The 19,186-nt window shown below is 38.0% G+C and overlaps 1 pseudogene; it reads left to right on the forward strand.

Moving 5' to 3' along the window:
• The first annotated feature begins 2,242 nt into the window (after nucleotides 1-2,242).
• LOC127124306 (uncharacterized) lies at nucleotides 2,243-2,342 on the forward strand (annotated as a pseudogene).
• Nucleotides 2,343-19,186: the final 16,844 nt, after the last annotated feature.

The following is a 19,186-nucleotide window of genomic DNA, read 5'->3' on the forward strand; positions in this document are numbered from 1 at the left end:
AATGCACATTCTCCATCCCGATTCGATTCGTTTAGTTATAGTTTCCCCTTTTTCGTTTTCAATAACGGTTATGCCTCCTTTCTTTGGTACAACGTGTACAGGACTAACCCATTTGCTATCAGATATAGGATATATAATACCTGCTTCCAATAACTTGGTTATTTCTTTCTTTACTACCTCACTTAGGATCGGATTTAGTCTTCTCTGGTGTTCCCTAGAGGTTTTACAGTCTTCTTCTAACATGATGCGGTGCATACAAATAGAAGGGCTTATTCCTTTAAGATCGGTGATGTGGTATCCTAGTGCGGTTGGATATTTCCTTAAGATATGTAAGAGTTTTTCTGTTTCGAGTCTTCCTAGATCTGCATTAACTATCACTGGTCGTTCAAGTTCTAAGTCTAGGAATTCATATCTCAGATTTTTGGGAAGTGTTTTCAAATCAGGGGTTGGTTTGTTAAGACATTGCGTAGGGTCCGGTGTTATTGCTAAGCATTGTTTAGATTTGTCCTCTAAAAGATAGTCTGATGCTTTGTCTTCTCCTAACTCTGCTTCTTTTATGCATTCATCGATGATATCCATGAAGTAACATGTATCTTCTATTGCAGGTGCTTTCAAGAATTGGGAAAGAATGAATTCAATTTTCTCTTCACCTACTTCGAAGGTGAGTCGTCCTCGTTTTACGTCTATGATTGCACCGGCAGTTGCTAAGAATGGTCTTCCTAGTATAATGGGTGTAATATCATCTTCTCTAATGTCCATAATTGTAAAGTCGATGGGAATGTAAAACTGACCTATGCGTACGGGAACGTTTTCAAGGATTCCTACAGGATATTTGATGGAACGATCTGCTAGTTGCACGGACATTTTGGTTGGTCTTAATTCTCCCATTTCCAGTTTCTTACATATGGATAAAGGCATAACGCTAATTCCGGCTCCTAAATCGCATAAGGCTTTGTCGATGACAAATTTTCCTATGTGACAGGGTATAGAGAAACTACCCGGATCCTTGAGTTTAGGTGGCATGTTTTGGATTATAGCGCTACATTCGGCAGGGAGTGTAACGGTTTCGCTATCCTCAAGTTTCCTTTTATTAGAAAGAATTTCTTTTAAGAATTTAGCATATGAGGGCATCTGCGTAATAGCTTCGGTGAACGGAATTGTAACGTTTAATTGTTTAAGGAGATCAACAAATTTTCTAAATTGGCTCGCATCTTTGGTTTTAACAAGCCTTTGAGGGTAAGGTATAGGTGGTTTGTAAGGTGGTGGAGGTACATAAGGTTCCTTCTTTTCTAGGGTTTCCTTATTTCTCTCTTCCTTTTCCTTAGGTTCACTTTCCTCAGTTGATTTCTTAGGGTTTTGGTTTTCTATCCTTGGATCAGACGGTCCTTCCACTTCCGTTCCACTTCTTAATATAATTGCATGAGCTTGGCTTCTCGGATTAGGTTGGGGCTGTCCAGGGAATGTACCAGTTGGGGCAGCAGTAGGTGCTTGTTGTTGAGCTACTTGAGATATTTGTGTTTCCAGCATTTTGTTATGGGTAGCCAAGGCATCTACTTTGCTTGCTAGTTGTTTAAGTTGTTCGCCAGTATGTATGTTCTGGTTTAAGAAATCTTTATTGGTTTGTTGTTGGGAAGCTATAAAGTTTTCCATCATGATTTCCAAGTTGGATTTTCTAGGGGTATTATTGTTAGGTATGGATGGATTCGGTTTCTGATATCCCGGAGGTATAGATGGGGCTTGATTTGGAGACTGTCCAGGTGCGTATAAAGCATTATTACTCTTATATGAAAAGTTTGGATGGTTCTTCCAATTTGGGTTATAGGTATTCGAATAGGGGCTTCCTTGAGCATAGTTTACTTGCTCTGCTTGGATTCCAGTCAAGAGTTGACATTCCGCAGTAGTGTGGCCTTGGATTCCACAGACCTCGCAATTCTGAGTTATAGCAACCACGGCGGCTGGAGGTGATACGTTTAAACTTTCAATTTTCTGGACCAAAGCATCCACTTTTGCATTAACGTGATCAAGGTTACTTATCTCGTACATGCCAGTTTTCGGTTGAGGTTTTTCCACCGTTGTTCGTTCGGTTCCCCACTGATAGTGGTTTTGGGCCATGCTCTCGATAAGCTGGTAAGCATCAGCATAAGGTTTGTTCATTAGTGCACCACCTGCAGCGGCGTCTATTGTTAACCTTGTATTGTATAAGAGGCCATTATAAAATGTGTGAATTACTAACCAGTCTTCCAAACCATGGTGTGGGCAAAGTCTCATCATGTCTTTGTATCTTTCCCATGCTTCGAAAAGAGACTCGTTGTCTTTCTGTTTAAATCCGTTTATCTGGGCTCTTAACATAGCTGTTTTGCTTGGCGGAAAATATCGGGCAAGAAAAACTTTCTTCAACTCGTTCCATGTGGTGACTGAGTTGGAAGGGAGAGATTGAAGCCATCTTCTAGCGCTGTCTCTTAATGAGAAAGGAAAAAGACGAAGTCGAATTGCCTCTGATGTGACACCATTAGCTTTAACAGTATCAGCGTATTGGACAAATACGGATAAATGAAGGTTTGGATCTTCGGTAAGATTTCCAGAGAATTGGTTCTGTTGCACAGCCTGCAACAGCGAAGGTTTTAGTTCGAAGTTGTTTGCTTCGATTGCGGGTGGAGCAATACTTGAATGCGGTTCATCTTGCGATGGAGCGGCGTAATCTCTAAGAGCACGAGCTGGTTCTGCCATCTCGGTTAAAGAAGGAAGATCTTTGAGATCAGGAAAGTCTATAGGAGGGAGATTGTTTGCAGCACGATATTCCCGAATTCGTCGTAAGACTCGAAGATATAGTTCGATATCGTTGATTCGTAGATAGAGCGGTTCACCTTGTGAGCGAGTGCGTGGCATACAAATCAACGAAAGAAAGAATAGAAGAAAAAGAAACCTTAGTCTCTACAGCGTAACGGAAGAGTTACGATATCGATTAAATAAAAATCCCCGGCAACGGCGCCAAAAACTTGATCGCTCGACTGTGTGAGTCGAGAATGGGATACAAACTGCAAGTGCACAGTTCTATCGCGTAGTTTTAAAAGATATCGATCCCACAGGGACTTATGAATCGATATACCGTTATCTAAGGTTACTACGTAAATCTAAGGTGCAAATGTTTGATTTTTTTGGGGAAAAACTAAGAGCTAAACTAAGATCTAGATTAAATATTAATAAAACGGATATCGGTATGTAGTTCGTCAGAACTAGGGAATCAAGTCTTTGTCGGTTTCTTGGTTTTAAAATAAATCGTTTCGGTTAACTTTATTGGTTAAAGGTTTTATCTCAAACTCTCGCTCTGTTGAATAAACCATGATTTTATATTAATGTAGCTGTCACTTATAATTAAGTCAAAAATCATATTTTGAAAACAATAAAGTTGCAGAAACTCTTTTTAAGAAAATACTGACCGTTTTAAACACCCTTATCTCAAACTCTCGCTCTGTTGACTTAGGTTATATAATCAAATCCAAATGCTTAACTCTCGTCCTCACATTCAATCTTTAAAAATACTTTTTGGAAAAGGTCAGAATTTAATTAACTCTAAAACTTGCTCTCGCCCTGATCTAGAATTAATGCCTAACTTACACTGTCCAGTTAAAACCTCAAACTCTCGCTCTGTTGATTTTAACTTCTTTATGTCCTTTACTTTTGTAAAAAATCTTGTTATTAAACCTGTAAGTTGAGACCGTAAAAAGATTGATTTTAATTTTAAGTTTAGATAGACCGACTCAGTCTTGATCCCTTATTCTGCTTGCTTTACATACCGATACCTAGGCGAATTAGCCAGACATGCTAAATAAACAAGAATACATATCGTGCATAAACAGACTCATTCCAGGCAGATAATATAGATAAATAATAAAACAAAATATTAAATAATGATTAAAGAACCTGAATGCGTAATACAATAGTCTTGAACACTCCACCACAAGCCGGTAGGATTTGTTCTTCGATTCTTCGATTAAACAATAAATTAAACCAAGGAAATAAAACTAGAATCTAACGTAAGGTTAGATCCGATAAAGAGTTGCACAATAGTTTCCGGTGTAGAAGCTATTATGCGAAAAATATCTAAATGCCAAAAAGGGAAAGGTAAATTGCAAGGGAAAAAGAATGTAGAACTTGCAGAAGAAATAAATAAAATAAACAATGTTAAGTGCTGGAAAAGAAAAATAAGCAAAAGCGTGAAAAGAAAAATGGGCAGAGCTTCGGCAATCTGAGCGTGAAAAAAACCGGAGCGGCTGGAACTTCCCAATTAGCTGCTATTTATACAACTGCTGGTGTAACTGCTTTCCAAGGGTTTCCGTATGCGCGGTCTTTTCGTTCCGAGGGTTAAGCGTGCGTGGAAATAGCTTTCAACGTGGTCAGTTGAGTTCCTAGTGCCAAAAATATAGGGGAATGGTGTGACGTCCGTCACACCATGTGTGACGCTCGTCACAAGAGTGTGCTTAGTGTGACGCTCGTCACAACCTTTGTGACGCCCGTCACAGGCATAACGTGCGCTTTCTTTGGGCTGGGCTTTGTCTTTGTTATTTGTTTCCTTTTTATTCCTTTTTACACCTCCTTTTCTTCCCTTTTTCACTTTTGCTTCAAAATGGATGCCTGACATAAATAGAAAGGAAAATACCGCATAATATCTGATAAAATGAGATAAATTAAAGTAAATGATAATATAATCTAATTGAATTAAGTCCTAAAATGTGATATAATTTCAAGTTATCAATTCTCTCTGCTTCTGTTCTGGCCAACATGAGGCTTCTGAAGAAGAATGGAGTGGTGTTATCAAAATACCCTATTAGAATTAGAAGTTCAAAATCTAACTATCTTAAGGACTATCATGTAATTACCAAGCATGACAATCCTGAGGTAATTAGTGTAGCGGTAAAAGTTTTAAGATTAAGTTATTGATTAACTTAACTCATAAAGCAAGAGTCGCCACCACGCTTTTATTGTTTCCAAAGGAAAGGGAAAAAGAACGAACAAAATCAAAAGAAGTTTTAAAACAACACTAATAAAAAGAGACAAGGATTCAGGGCTTAGTTATGAAAAGAGAAGGTGTTAGCACCATAAACATCTATGGTACTCCATGGGAACTTCTGTAAAAATGTGTACATTTTGGTTCGAAAAGGGTGTTGTTTGCAAAAGATTGGAGAGATGGGAAAAGAAATATTTTTTTTATGATTTTTGTGTTTGCCAAGACCTTTTGAAGTCTCATGCCTACATATAAACAAAGTGCAATGGAGGATCAAAACCTCGTAGTTCGTGGTAAAAATAACAAAGGTGTTTGTTTTGATTCATTTTTTATGAAAAAGAAATTTTGTCATTTTAAGGAGAACACTCGACTAATCACCCACAAGTATGAGAACTTTGCATCACCATGAGAAGAGTTCCAACTTGGATAAAGATCAACAAGTATGTCACTAGCTCTCACAGATGGAAAAGAATCATCATCAATACAATGGGGATATGAGAATTATATCTCAATTATGGAAATGACTCATGTCTAATCTTTGAGAAAAGCTTTTAAAAGGAAAAGTGCATAAAGGGCACAAAAATGATTTAAATGAGTTAGGTATTTTTTAGTCTTTTGAAATTGCTCTGAATATGCTTAAGATGGATTAACATTTATTAAGAGAAAGTTTTGAAAATCACTTGACAACAGTCAAAGTTTATTGAGAAAGTGGTTCAAGTTTTAAATCACGAAGATTTTTAAAAGGGGGAGAAGATTTGAAAATTAAAGAAAGGGAGGAGAAGAGTAGACTATACTAAAGCATAAAGTAAAAGCTAAGGAGGAAAGATCTAACCAAGAGATAGCAAGCTTTATGACATAAGTCAAGCAAGAATTCCCTCCTTTGGTTTAATCCTCAAACAAGCCAAAAAAAAGCAAATAACAATCCATGCATCAGATGAAACCAGAATGACCAGATCAAATCTTCAAAGGAAGTCTCCAAGCCAAAGATACCAGACGAATTCGAAGGTCTCAAATCACAAGTCCTAGAGCAAAGGTCAAGATCCTAATTCTAAGTCCATAACTCCACAACATTATTAAGGATAATAACCACAAGTCCATGAATCAAGAGAACCAAGTTTCTTTTTTTTAGTTTTTCTTATTAGTGTTTTCTTTACAATGACGTAAAATAAGAAGTCCAAATGGATAAAGAACAAATGACAAAATCACAAATAATATGATATGAGATGTTAAACATAAAGTATAAAGTAAATGGCATTAAATAAAAGAGCATAAAGTAAATGACTTTGAAGTAAAACTTAATACAAGTAAAATGTTAGTAAGCAAAATGAAAAATGGTTTGGTCATTTTTTGGAGAACACTCAACTATTCACTCACAAGCATGAAAACATAAACCTATAAATCATTTATGAGAAGGGCTCATACTTGGATGAAATCAACAATATGCCACTAGCTCTCACAAATGAAAAGGGAGTAATATTTTCACACAATACCATGAGGAGTAGGAGACTTACAATCTCTCTTATAAAAATGTCTTAACTTTTGGGACAAATTTAGCCATATATTAAGCAATCATAATGTAGAAGTCACAACTATCTGAGGCCGGTCAATAATAATGTTAGTGTTAATACATGCTAGAGAAATGACATGTAAATCATTCTTCTAAAGTCATGCCACAAAAAAAAAGAAAAGAGGGAATGATCAAGCACAAAGGCTAGGAGGATTGTCCACTACTTCAATCCACACTTCATGACACTTGGGACAAACTTATGCATAAATACAAAGTACCTTAAATAATTCATGATCAATTATGAGGTAGATTTGAAATGATGAAAGTTCATCGTACCAATACACACATCATGAACAAGATGGACACAGGCCATTCAATTGATCAAAGGGAAAAGAAGGAGATGAAGAAGAAAGGGACAAGAGAGGTCACACCCAAATCGGACCAAAAGTTTGATTAAGTCATCATCAAAATCAATCATCCATTTTGGTGGATTAGGGTTTTCACCCCATCAACATCCAAGATCCATTGAGTTTGATGAGACCCATGATCCAAACCGTCATGATCCAAGGCCAACAGAAGTTCCCAAAGGTCACACAAATATAAGATAAAATAAAATGAAATAAAAATGTACCAAAAGTATTTTTAAATGAATTTTAAAATTGAAATAAAATGAAAAATCCATAAAGTCCTTCAAACACCAATTAAATGGCCAACACAATTACGGAAGGTTAGAAATAAAATAAGAAGCATATAATAAAATTTTCAGAATTTAAAAATATAGAAAAGTACTTTTTTAACCAATTAAAACAAAGGAGAAAAGAGAAAATTCATGGAAAATAGAAAATTAGTGAAATAAAATGTGAAAAAATAAAAATCAGATGAAGAAAAATAAAAGAGAATTTTAAAAATTATTTTGGGATTTTTTGGATGAAAAATGAAATTACTATGAATTTTAAAAGAAAAGGCAATTAAACATAATAAAATAAAATAATTAAAATCATAAAAAACACGGATCGTTGGATCACGCCTCATTAATTGACGTGGCAGATCCAACAGTCCTTAGGTTAGAGAGCACGATGGAACGCACTACAAGCAACACACATAATCCAATTCAAATTCAACCAACCAGAACATTTCAAATGTACAACGTATCTGGCCAAACCCAGACGACCTGGAACACTCCAGTCATCTTCTCCGGTGAGCTCTGACCGTAGCTTCATCGTTTGGTAAATTCAGAACACGAGACCACCACCGTTGTGATCCTCTTCTCATCCCGAATTCAACCTCATGCTCCAAATTCATTTATCTAAATCGAGAAGAGGGAACTTCAGAGAAGTTTTAGAAGCAAGCAATGTTAGAACAAGATTTTGGGTCTATAATTTATCTCTAAGTTTTGATGATAACAAAGGATGCAACATTTTGGTACCCTGATAAAATTCTCTAAGTGTGCAGGGCTCTAATGATTAATGCATTTAAAGAAACAAGTCTAAGCGTCAAAGCAGGTCCAAAAAAGTTGAACGCAAAGCATCGCTCTGATGACACAAGGCTCTGACACTCTGCATCTGAAAGATCCTTCTCATCTGAAGCCTGTAGAGCTCGGCACTATGAGGAATACAAGTCAAACACTTCTGAAGAAAATAACTTCTAACAAATATCTGAAGAATACATGTTCTAATAGAAGATCTGGATTTCGCGCACTCTGATTCACGCCTAACATATCAACTTCAAGACTTAGCAAAGAAGTATTCCAAATATTGTATTAATCTTTATATGGAGAAGATTAAATACTCTCCCAAACTGCTTTGGAAAGAACAACAAACTTAATGTCAATTAAGTTCCATCATTGGCAAGATATCAACATCAATGCTTCAGCCAACGACATCATATCCAAAGCACTATATAAAGGCTCAACTATCATCATACAACATACGAAGCAATCACACAAGAATACTGCAAATCAAATTCAATATTTCACTAATTCTTGTTCTATTTTTTTCACATGAGTTATTTCTCTTTGTGTGAATTTTTACTGTTCTTACTGTGTTCTAACTGCTTACCTAAAAGCACTAAACACCTTCTTGTAATTCTAAAATAGTGTTGAATATCTCCTCAAGTGACTTGTAAAGTCTGTAGACTTGAGAGGGCTAAGAGATCATTATACTCTTAGATATTTGTTGTAATCTTTCTAGATTATTGAATTAAGTCCTTATTGAAAGTGAAATCACCTTGGCCAGGTGGACTGGAGCAGCTTTGAATTTCAAGCGAACCAGGATAAACTTCTATGTTGTTTGCTTTGTTTTTCGTATGTGTGGTGTTTGCAAAAGTTTTTATTTGTAGTGAAAATAATTAAAAACCCCCTTTCTTGTTTTTCTCTACCTTCAATTGGTATCAGAGCTTCGGCCATGTAATTGATTTTCAAATCAAACACTTAACAGTGTAGAGACGATCCAGCGTGAGAAAAACATAATGACTAACACTAATGAAAGAGACAGGTACAACGCTAAACCTCCAGTTTTTGATGGAGAAATTTTTGATTATTGGAAGGACAAATCGAAAGTTTCTTCCTAGGATATGACGCTGAACTATGGGACATAGTTAGAATTGGTTATGAACCACCTATATATGATGCTGGCATCGCCATTTCCAGAAGTAAAATGACTGATGATCAGAAGCGTGATTTCAAAAATCATCACAAAGCCAGAACAATTTTGTTGAATGCTATATCCTACAATGAATATGAAAAGATCACCAACAGGGAAACTGCTAAAGAAATACTTGATTCCTTAAAGATGACTCACGAAGGCAACACTCAAGTCAAAGAGACCAAGGCTCTGGCCCTAATTCAAAAATATGAAGCCTTCTAAATGGAAGATGATGAAGCTGTAGAGGTAATGTGTTCTAGATTTCAAACTTTAATTGTAGGACTCAAGGTTCTGGATAAGGGCTACACAACTGCATATCATGTCAAAAAGATTGTCAAAAGCTTGCCAAAGAAGTGGAGACCTATGGTCACTGCCCTAAAGCTATCAAAAGATCTGAACAATATAAGCTTGGAAGAACTCATCAGATCCCTCAGGAGTCATGAGATAGAGATAGAGGAAGACAAGCCCCAAAAGAAAAGAAAATTCGTGGCTCTGAAGTCTAGATCAGAAAGACGAAAGCCAGAAAGGAACAAAGCCTTTCAAGCTGAAGAAGAAGATAATGATGACTCTGAGAAGGATGATTCTGATGATGAAAAAGATTTGTCTCTTCTAACCAGAAGAGTTAAAAAAACTTTGGAGAAAAAGGAATAATAACTTCAGAAGATCCAGACAGAAGAGAGATTGCTCAGAATCAACTTCCAGAAGCAAACTAAACAAAGAGGTAACCTGCTATGAATGTAAAGAACCAGGACACTATAGAAACGGATGTCCAAAGCTCAAGAAAGACAGTTCAAAAACAGAAGGATTCAAGAAAACCTCTTTCAAAACTAAGAAGTGTTGATACCTCAGGATTGGCATTAATTTTAGAAAACAAATAATGTATCCACCTCTGTTGTTTTAATATGTTGGGTTGAAGAAATTCAACATCTGGACCAACATGTCATGTACGATGTCACGACGTCAGGTCTGTGACATCGCACATGTGTAGAAGACTGAATTAATTAATTCAGTATATGTCAAGGGATCAGCAAGGATATCTGGTGAATATCCTAACTCCCTTGTGGAGGACTTGAAGACTAATTCAGAATATATATAGGCTCAAAATATGGAGATATATATGGAGAGAGATTAGGAACTTGAAGACCTTGTTTTTAGCAGAATTTTTCTGCTGAAGTTGTAACAGCAAAGAACAAGTCTGCTGCAGCTTTCTGAAGGCCCAAATCCAGTTGGGTGATTAGGTTATAAATAGCTGATTGTAATCTAGTTTTTGTAAGCCTCTTAGAATGAATTTTTAAGGGTGTGTGTAAGGTAAACCTCCCAATCTGTGGGAAGGTTACCATGTGTCTCTCAGTGGTAAACCTGAGAGTGTTTGTTACTCAAAGCCTGTAGGCAAGAGTAATTATGTTCTTGAATGAAGCTGTGAAGCAAGTTCAAGGTGTTTGCACATTACATTGTATTTGTAGTGATAGGAATGGAAACTGGAGGTTTCTATCTAGGAGTTCCTAGGTATAGATTGCATTGGGTAGGGATTAAGTGAGGAGTTGTAAACGGGGGAGTTTAACTCTGAATTGATACTACTAATAGTGGATCTTCTTCCTGGCTTGGTAGCCCCCAGATGTAAGTCATGTTGGACTGAACTGGGTTAACAATTTCCTGTGTTTGTTTACCTACTGCATGTTATAATCATGTCTGTCATAATTCAGGTTGTGTTACAGTCTGCCAATCAAGTTAATAACAAACCTGATACATAGCCTTCTGTTGGAATGTCAATCAGAATGTTTTGACACTCATCAACAACAGCACATACTGTTTAATAAGCTGATGAATTCAGTTCAGTATGTAGTGAAGTCTGGTTTTAAAAAGCATATCAGACCTGGCTAAAAGAGCAGTGTGAAATTGTCAAACTGGATGTCTTGACAGTTCTTCCAGTAAGCTGACACTGAAGTAGAGACTGGTTGGTCTTTTACAGTACAGCAAATTTAGCAGTCTGTGTTCAGGAACTAAACAGACTGAGCATATGGTTCTGGGTCTGGATGTCAGACGGAATGTTGTGACATTCATTCCTGACAGCATATGCTATATTGTTGGATGGTTAGTTTTTCTGTTTCAGGATTTTTCTCAGACTATTCTTCAGGAATCCACCAGCTGATCTAAAATCTAGGAAACTAACAACTAAGCTACAATTAATGAACCTAACAAATAATCGATTTGTTAGCTCCTTAATAAGTGGAGATTAGTTTAACTTGTTACAACCTTTAATCTAGGAAATACAAGTACATGACCAACAAACTGGAACAATGTAACAGATGATGTCCAAAACAGGATTGAGACATCGTGCTGATATCTGTGTAGGAAAACAACAGAAGTGAAGGTTATGGTGCACATAACAAATTATTCCTCCTCTATAGGATGACATAGAAGGAGAGGTTGTGACACTGTGAAAAGGTGCACAATAGTACAGAGTGTAATAACTGTCTTGCTGTAATAAGTACAATGTTAGATCAGATGTCATGACTTGAAGTAGAACATCTGAATACTGACTACACCAGAATTTCAATTGGTATCAGAGCAGGCATCCTGTTCTGTCTCTGGATGAGATCCATGGGTGATACTTTCTGGTAGCTGGCAAGGAGTTATGTTAGTACTGAAGCTGGACCCTGTGTAAGGTTCTGCAATTCCCTGAATGGTCCCTTGAAGTAGGTGGATGGACTGTTCATGACAGGAATGATGTGTTCCTGTCTCTGGAGATTGGCAATTGGCCTGAGTGTGAGACAGCTGTGCCAGTACTTAATCACATTCAAACCTGGTATGGTCTTGGAGGCCAATCTGGTGAAGTGTGTGTTCACAGGTTGAGTTGTATTATGATTTCCGCTGCATAATACCTGGCAGAACTCAAACTCTGATGTAGTTTCCCCTCATGTGGATGAAAGGCTGCTGTGTTCAAGATCTCATCATAATCTACTGAAGATGTCAAAGATACTTGAGTCTCCTCAAGTCCACTCATCATGACGTTCTCACTTCAGGATGGTAAGAGTCACTTAATTACTGATTCTCTTACTCTCTTGAGTAGTGTATATGAAGACCTTGAAGACCTTCATGGAAGGTTTGTTCCAAGGAGGTGGAACCAATGTTCTATGTGATGTTAGAACATGTTGTTCAACAAGTATGCAGCTACTGGTTGAAGAGCAGATGTATTAGGGTTCAAACAAAGGGATAATTCTGTTTGGAACCTACTCCTGACCTGGAAGAGGAGACATCTGTGTGTGCTAAGTTGACAAGAGCAGGGTCAACTGGGTGTGTGCTCAAGAAGGTCATCCCTAGAAGTTGAGCTGGTTGAGATGTGACATTGTGCAATCTCCTGCTGTTAGGCATCTTCCTGCAATTTGATCAGGATTGGATAGTTGTTCCCTGAAGTACTATGATGTGTTGGAAGACAAGCCTCCTGGATGTTAGCAGTCAATAATGGGGTAACCTGATTGTGATATCATTTAAGGGGATTGGAACCATGAATCTTGTTATTCAAACACCACGTTCAGAAGTGGCAGTTCTTACTAGGAGTGAGAATATGAAGATTCAGAGGTTGGTTGAGGTAATATGCTCTGGCAATGCATATCTACTATTGACTGGTGTGTGTCTCACAAGTACTTATGATCAGCTGAAGCCTGATTGGTGTGATTGGAGGAGTTAGTTGCCTCTGGTAAGGGATGGTGGATGTCATGTTGAGACATTTGTGTACAATGCATGGATATTGGTGTGGAGTTTCCATGATTGTTGATCTGAGGGGGAGTTTTGGTCAACCCCCTCACGTTTGGTCAGCCTAGGGTCAGGTTGGCTGTTGACCTGTGTCACATGGGTTCTGGTTGATGTGTGACACATTTGCAAGGAAGGATTCATCTCTCTCATTCCTAAGGGTGAATCTAATCTGGAAAGAGTCTCAAGACTGTTGAGGTGCTTGCAAGCAGAAGATGTTGACACTAGAAGAGTATTTTCAAAGTATTCTTATGGTGGAAGTATCTGAAAGGATAATTGGGAAAGGATTTAAGATCAATGTCTACTTGTGTCAAGTACAAGTATCTAATTGATTATCCTTGGAGCTCAAGACAACTGATGTTCTTAAAGATGTTGGAACATCTCTTCTTCAAGACCCTGTGAAGAATCACAGGAAGGATAGTACATTGAGTTATGATCTATCTCTTTGGTGGCAGCAAAAGCGTATGATCTCTGACAAGGTTTCCTGGCAAGAAACATGTTCAGCCGTGGCATGTCCAAGAAGAAGAAGACATCAGAGCCTTGATGGTGGTTACTTGGATCAGTTTATTTCTGATCTAGGTAAGGAAGTGCATTGGCTAATGCACACTGTGGAGTCAAGAACAAGTGACAGCATTCTTGACATCATGGAAACAGCCTTGCTTTAGGAAGTGGAATCCTTGGCAGAGCTGAAGGGTTAGTTTCCAACTGGTCCTTCTGAAGACTCATACATCAGAGTGTCTGATGTCTTTGGAGAAGAAGCAGGGATTCATCAAGGTGTGAGCTTGGATGACTTAACTGCAAATCTACAGGATGGAGGTTGTTTGCTCAAACTTGGTTCCACAATCAAGTCTATGAGAACATTGAACTCTTGTTCTGTGAAGGGAGGAAGCTCTTTCAAGTGGCAGAAGAAGGAGCTGAATTCAACAGCTGGATGTCAAGCACAATGTTGTGACATTCGGTTCTGCATCAGATTCTTAGTTGATGAAGTGGCACATCAACTTGAGATAGAAGGATCTACAGGGTTGTAGATTGGACACTTCAAGTTCAAATCTCACTTGAAAGGTCAGAATATCTTTGGGAGAAGTCTGATAAACTTGGGAAGGTCAAAAGGCAGCATTTGACCTTGTCATATGAGAATTCATGAAGGAGGTAATCAACCGGTGGCATTTGGTCTATCTCAGAAGTGAGTTCGAAGAATCAAGATAATCAACATAAGGCAGCTGATTATTCTTGAGGAAAGTCTAAGACAAATTACTTTTGGGCAGAAAAGTATTAAGTTGAAGACAAAAGGAGGTGGTTCCCATTCATCCCTTGGAGCTTGTGGTAGGAGTTCTGAGCTATCTATGGAAGACTGTCTCTGGTAGTGGGATGAGAGTGTATATATCCCAATGTATGTCTGGGTTCCTCTGGCCCAAGCTGAGGACTCAGTAATATCTGAAGTCTATCAGATAGTGCTCCCTGTGATGCTGTGAAGGAAGTCTCAGCTGATGTTCAAACATCTTGTGAAGTGCTCTTCTGTTCTGGTTAGAAGAGAAATTGACACAGAGTGTGGATGTGTTCAGCCAAGAGGGTTGGACAGAGGGTGCGCTCTTGAAAACATGAAGATGCGTCTTATGTTTTCCTTTCATCAAGTGGTCTGGAATCTCTTTGAATCAGGAAGTATGTGAAGGTCCAACCTTGGGGTGTTGGATATGATCATGTGTGACCTCCAAGAGAGTAGGTTGTCCATGACAGGGGGAGTTGTGCCTTTGTGCTGCAAGCAATCACCAAGCTTGTGGTCTATGTGTTCCCAGATGACTAGGTAGCTATCAGGACGCTGTGATGTGCAGCAAGGCTGAGTGAGCAGAAGAATGTCTGATCGGATGTCATGACATTGCCCTGGACATTGCTGTTGATTCCTTCTGATTTTTCAAGTCATTAGGAATTATGAGGGTGGTGTGGCTAAGTCTGATAAACCAGAATAAGACTAATGGCTACAGTTGTGTGGTACAGGGGGAGTAACCAGCAACTGAAGTGTGAAAAGTGGGCTGTAGCAGTGCTAGGTGTCAAGCCTCTACTGGAGGAATGACAGAGGTCTTGGGAAATGTTGAAGACTGGCTGAATGCAGGAAGGTTAAGACATCGAGTGCAACGTGTCTGACTGCATATATGGAATGGTCTCCATGCACTGGAACGGCTGTTTTGAAAAAAGAAACAGTCAAGAGCTATAAAAGGCATTCAAAGATAGTCTGAGATTTTGTTGGTGATTCTCTGACTGTTTCTCAGCAAAAATAAATGCATCTTGACCAAGCATTTATTTCTACCGGATATTCCTAAGCACAGGCTGGAATATTTAAAGGCTGCAAGAGCCCCCCCCCTTCTCCCCACAACAGATACACTCCAATCCCAGAATCATGGGGTATGTTAAGGTCTGGGCAAGCTGCGCCTGGATCTGGTTTTGTGAAGGGTGCCTTTACAAATGTTTAGCAAAAAAGGGGGAGAGAAAAGAACGTCAGAAACGTCCTGGGCCTGGGGTCGAGAAGCAAACAGATCACTGTGGTAACAAACAGAAAGTTGGGGTACACAAAATTCACCAACTGAAATACCACTTGTGTCTTGTGATCTGAGTTAAGAGAACAGTTGTGCCCTGTGATCTGAGTTACATTGTCTATGTACTCAGCATTACATACTCTTCAGGAAGCTCTCCTGTTGAAGGGAAGGGTTCTGGAACAACTGAGCCTTGTTTCTCATCTTCCTCGTGTACACCAACATTGGTGTTCATGGTGGGGGGGAGATAATAACAGAGGCCTATTTGTTTTAGCTAAAATTTGCCAAAGGGGGAGATTGTTGATACCTCAGGATTGGCATTAATTTTAGAAAACAAATAATGTATCCACCTCTGTTGTTTTAATATGTTGGGTTGAAGAAATTCAACATCTGGACCAACATGTCATGTACGATGTCACGACGTCAGGTCTGTGACATCGCACATGTGTAGAAGACTGAATTAATTAATTCAGTATATGTCAAGGGATCAGCAAGGATATCTGGTGAATATCCTAACTCCCTTGTGGAGGACTTGAAGACTAATTCAGAATATATATAGGCTCAAAATATGGAGATATATATGGAGAGAGATTAGGAACTTGAAGACCTTGTTTTTAGCAGAATTTTTCTGCTGAAGTTGTAACAGCAAAGAACAAGTCTGCTGCAGCTTTCTGAAGGCCCAAATCCAGTTGGGTGATTAGGTTATAAATAGCTGATTGTAATCTAGTTTTTGTAAGCCTCTTAGAATGAATTTTTAAGGGTGTGTGTAAGGTAAACCTCCCAATCTGTGGGAAGGTTACCATGTGTCTCTCAGTGGTAAACCTGAGAGTGTTTGTTACTCAAAGCCTGTAGGCAAGAGTAATTATGTTCTTGAATGAAGCTGTGAAGCAAGTTCAAGGTGTTTGCACATTACATTGTATTTGTAGTGATAGGAATGGAAACTGGAGGTTTCTATCTAGGAGTTCCTAGGTATAGATTGCATTGGGTAGGGATTAAGTGAGGAGTTGTAAACGGGGGAGTTTAACTCTGAATTGATACTACTAATAGTGGATCTTCTTCCTGGCTTGGTAGCCCCCAGATGTAAGTCATGTTGGACTGAACTGGGTTAACAATTTCCTGTGTTTGTTTACCTACTGCATGTTATAATCATGTCTGCCATAATTCAGGTTGTGTTACAGTCTGCCAATCAAGTTAATAACAAACCTGATACATAGCCTTCTGTTGGAATGTCAATCAGAATGTTTTGACACTCATCAACAACAGCACATACTGTTTAATAAGCTGATGAATTCAGTTCAGTATGTAGTGAAGTCTGGTTTTAAAAAGCATATCAGACCTGGCTAAAAGAGCAGTGTGAAATTGTCAAACTGGATGTCTTGACAGTTCTTCCAGTAAGCTGACACTGAAGTAGAGACTGGTTGGTCTTTTACAGTACAGCAAATTTAGCAGTCTGTGTTCAGGAACTAAACAGACTGAGCATATGGTTCTGGGTCTGGATGTCAGACGGAATGTTGTGACATTCATTCCTGACAGCATATGCTATATTGTTGGATGGTTAGTTTTTCTGTTTCAGGATTTTTCTCAGACTATTCTTCAGGAATCCACCAGCTGATCTAAAATCTAGGAAACTAACAACTAAGCTACAATTAATGAACCTAACAAATAATCGATTTGTTAGCTCCTTAATAAGTGGAGATTAGTTTAACTTGTTACAACCTTTAATCTAGGAAATACAAGTACATGACCAACAAACTGGAACAATGTAACAGATGATGTCCAAAACAGGATTGAGACATCGTGCTGATATCTGTGTAGGAAAACAACAGAAGTGAAGGTTATGGTGCACATAACAAATTATTCCTCCTCTATAGGATGACATAGAAGGAGAGGTTGTGACACTGTGAAAAGGTGCACAATAGTACAGAGTGTAATAACTGTCTTGCTGTAATAAGTACAATGTTAGATCAGATGTCATGACTTGAAGTAGAACATCTGAATACTGACTACACCAGAATTTCAAGAAGGGACTCATGGCTACCTGGGACGACTCTGAACCTGACGCCTTAGAATCAGACTCTGAAGAGGAATAGGCAAATGTTGCATTCATGGCTACCACATCTAGAAGTACATCCGAAAGAGAATCTGATTCTGAAGAGGTATTTTCTGATCTCTCTCGTTCTGACCTAGAAGCTTGTTTATCAGAATATCTAAGCTCATATCAGAAGCTTCAATAGAAATTCAAGGTCCTAAAAAGGGTCCATGAAGAAACTATTGAAGAATGTGATAAGCTTGAGATAGAAGTTTCTGAATTAAAAGGCAACATTTTTGTTTTGGAAAAAGAAAACGATTTTTCAACTAAAAAATGTTTAAAACTTGAAGAAACTCTATCCAAAGCTCCACAAACTTTTGACACAATCATATACAAATATGAAAAAGCGTTTCAGAAATTTCTGAAAAAATGGGCTAGAAAGAAGCAAAATGGCTTCTATGATTTATGGAGTTAGTCAGAATAAGAAAAGAGGAATTATATATGACTCTGATGAAGATGAGAAAATACCTGCGGCAGATGATAAACCTAAATCTCCTTTTTCTTATCATTACACACATGCACAAACACAAAGTTTTAATAATGCCAAAAAAACCCAAAGTTTCCAGAAACTCTGGGAGAACTAATCATAAAGGACCCAAAAGATTCTGGGTACCAAAAGATAAAATATTCTATGTTGCAGATATCCTATGCATAAGAGTTAAGACACCAATCATGGTACCCGGACTCTGGATGCTCGCGACACATGACAGGAAGAAAACATATGTTCCAAAGCCTGGAACTTAAAAATGATGGTTGTGTAGGATTTAGAGGAAATCAAAAAGGAAGAATCAGAGGTTCCAGAATGGTTGGTAATGGATCTCTTCCCTCTATTTCTGATGTTCTTTATGTAGAAGGATTAATGCATAACCTATTATCCATAAGTCAATTAAGTGATAACGGTTATGATATAATATTCAATGAAAAAATGTGCAAGGCTATTAATTAGAAAAATGACACAATTATTTTCCCTGGTAAGAGGAAGAACAACATTTACAAAATTAAACTTTCAGATTTAAAAGATCAGAATGTAAAATGTTTAATATCGGTAAATGAAGAGCAATGGGTATGACACAAACGCTTGGGCCACATTAGCATGAGGAGGATTTCTCAGCTAAATAAACTTGAGCTAGTCAGAGGCCTACCTAATTTGAAGTTTTCTTCAGATGCTCTCTATGAAGCATGCTAGAAGGGAAAAGTTTCTAAAATGACTTTCAAAAATAAAATGTTGTTTCAACCTCTAAACCTCTAAAACTTCTTCACATTGACTTGTTTGGTCCTGTTAAAACAACCTCAGTTAATGGGAAGAAGTATGGACTGGTCATTGTTGATGTTTATAGTCGTTGGACATGGGTAAGGTTCCTTAAACACAAGAATGAGTCTCACTTTGTGTTTACTAGTTTCTGCTCAAAAGTGAAAAATGAATTTAACTCTAAAATCATTAGAGTTAGAAGTGATCATGGTGGGGAATTTGAAAACAATTTTTTTGAAGAACTATTTGATTCTAATGGGATATCCATGACTTCTCCTGCCCTAGAACTCCACAACAAAATGGAGTCATAGAAAGGAAGAATATGACCCTTCAAGAAATGGCCAGAACCATGATCAGTGAAACAAATGTAGCCAAGCACTTCTGGGCTGAAGTAGTGAATACAACCTGTTATATTCAGAATA

Source organism: Lathyrus oleraceus, chromosome 2 (assembly GCF_024323335.1).
Source record: "Lathyrus oleraceus cultivar Zhongwan6 chromosome 2, CAAS_Psat_ZW6_1.0, whole genome shotgun sequence".
Classification (NCBI taxonomy): domain Eukaryota; kingdom Viridiplantae; phylum Streptophyta; class Magnoliopsida; order Fabales; family Fabaceae; genus Lathyrus; species Lathyrus oleraceus.